Below are 2,828 nucleotides of genomic sequence, written 5' to 3' on the forward strand. Positions count from 1 at the left end.
CATCACTATTTGCCTCCTCCTCCACCATCACCACTCCTCCCTGTTCACTTTGGCGGTCCCACTGTTGAGGAGTAAGGAGCTGAACATGGAGATAAAACACATTCAACAAGACCAGAAACTAGCATTATATCTGACTTCTCCAAGATGTTCCGTCTGCAACAGAGCCTACATGTCAAAAATGGCAGTATCCAGTCGTTAAAAGATTCACAAATGAACAAGATGAACAATATAGAATTCAGTAAACAAAACTAAGTACGCTGATATGTTTGTGTGTGTATGTGTGTGTATGTGCATTTAGATATGAGTATATATGTATTTAAGTGTGTGTGTGTGTGTATTTAGGTGTGTGTTTGCGTGTGTAGGGGTGTGTGTGTTTAACTGTGTTTATATTAAGTTGCTCCAAGAGTGGAGAGGAGTAGGTCGTGCGCCTGAGTAATAGAAGTACGATAATGGATGTATGTATATATATACATGCATGTATATACATGCATGTATATATATACATGTATGTATATATATACATGCATATATGTATTAATAGATGAATGAACGAATAAAAGAATGAATAGATGGATGAATGTAGGTACGAATGCATGTATTTAAGCATAGATAGATAGATAGATAGATAGATAGATAGAGTGAAGGGGAGAAAATCATTTGTTTAACCTTCTATATACTATATTAATTCAAATTAATCAATATTATTGACCTTTTTCTCAGAGAAATCAAATACTTTGTCCCAACAGCCATCTTCTACATAAACAAAAGCAAACACATCATGAAGCTCTATGCTTCAGCAAATAACTCAACTTCAGTTCTTCCACCATAGATTATACTAATTTCAAAATAACAAAACCCTCCAACTGCTTATATTGACGTTTTTATATAACATTAATATAAACCAACCAAGCAGCGTACAGCATTGTGATAAAACTTACTTGCATGTGATACAAATTAAATTCAACTTAATAGAAACCTTATAACTGAAATAAGCGCATGTCGCAATAGCTTGCTAAAACTACCTTGTGCGTAGATTAAAATCAGAAGCTGGTTTGGTGATGGTTTCTTATTTTTCTGTGCAATATTTTATGTTGTTATTTGAAACTCCGCAATATTTCTGTTTTGCATCTTGAGGAATGTTAAATGTAACATTAACAATTTACTGCATAAAGATACATTGCACGCCTTTAACTTCTCCCTATATGTGTGAAATGGCAAAATCGTTACGATGTCAGCTACAGCACCATGCGTTATTTGATCCAACTCTTTAGACCCGGAGTTCAAATCCCACTGAAGTCATCTTTGCATTTTATCCTTCTGGGATCGATAAAAAAAATATACCAATCTAGGGTGTTGGATTGGTGGAACTGTAAGAACGTCACACTAGACTACCTTGTAGCATTTCTTCCCGTTCTTAGTGTTCTGAGTTCAAACCCCTGCAGGAAATATTCAAACGCACTTTCTTTTATAATAAAATCAGTAATATTTAAAATTTTTCGGGATCTTAGCTAACATTATTAATACATATAATTTGATACATGATTCATAGGGGTTTCTGTGCAGCGTATGTTCTTCCTGTTTCACCTCCTTCTAAGCATTATTATTGTTGAGAGGTGGGGCATTCGATGTAAATAGAATCTTAATTGAGGAGTCGAATAAATTTACGAAGTAGGAATATTAGGTTATAGAGATTAACGAATATTGGCATGGATATTTTGCTATATAAAATTAGTGGACACAAATGACCTTTATTCTTCAAAATAGAGAACACCAGTTCTGAGTAGAAATTAAACGGAATATACAAGTGAGAGAGAGAGAGAGAGAGAGAGAGAGAGAGAGAACTGAGGAAAAATATAAGTTGCTTCTATACTTTAAGATGTCCATCTATGATAATCTACTGCAAGCATATAGTTTATACTCCATAAGATGTATATGTATCTTAACCCTTTAGAATGTCTATATATAATTTATACACGTTAAATGTATCCATATGTTGACAGAGATCTCAAGTTTAAAATCGGTATTTGATTAAATGATATATACAATTGAAAAATCCTTTGAGCAATGTAGTTGAGAAGTTAGGCAAAATATGTAAAGTGATGTCAGTAAAAGAAAACAACGAAAACAAATATTATATTTTCTAACATAGGTCGCTTAATAATCGTTTCAAATATTAGAAATAGCATAATCAAAGATTCGGTCAGTAATTATAATGCGAGAGAGCCCCATACAATCTATACATGGGTTTCAGAATTAACCAATCAGAAATGTGTAAATAAACTACCCTCAGCTCAATGTAAATCGATGTTTTAATGTTTATTGTACGTTTGTGTGCTTTGTGCTCTAATGATGAGGTAAGATACTGTTTCAGGATTTATCCTTTCGCTTCTAGTATATTGCTTGTAATTTTGGGGTTTGTGAACTGTTGGACAAATATCATCAAGGCTTGAGTGGATATAAACAGGCAACATTCATGAAATATGCACCTGTCAGTGAAATGAAGCTGCGCATATCTTCATTTTTTTTATATATTGATGAATGCTTCATATAATTCTATTTGAAGCCTCACTGTTGTGTGTTCAAATCTAGCCAGCGAGAAATTATTCATCATTGATCTTTTAGTCGGTGGAACAATTAACATTATCAAAGTGACACTCTCGCCAATTAAAATGTTGACCTTGACATTTAGGGGAAAATTTTTCATAATCTAAGTATGTCATCTCTTTTCATTCTTCACTTTCTCTCTTCTCCCTCCCTCTCTCTTTTTGTCTCTCTCCATCTCTCTCTATCTCTCTCTCTCTCTCTCTTACTATATATATATATATATA

The 2,828-nt window shown here is 33.5% G+C and overlaps 1 protein-coding gene across 4 annotated transcripts in view; it reads left to right on the forward strand.

The window, feature by feature from the left end:
* LOC106869685 (putative amine oxidase [copper-containing]) overlaps nt 1-2,828 on the forward strand; it is a 491,890-nt gene that overhangs the window by 487,713 nt on the left and 1,349 nt on the right. The window lies entirely within an intron of this gene.

The sequence above is a fragment of the Octopus bimaculoides genome, chromosome 2 (assembly GCF_001194135.2).
Source record: "Octopus bimaculoides isolate UCB-OBI-ISO-001 chromosome 2, ASM119413v2, whole genome shotgun sequence".
Taxonomy (NCBI): Eukaryota; Metazoa; Mollusca; class Cephalopoda; order Octopoda; family Octopodidae; genus Octopus; species Octopus bimaculoides.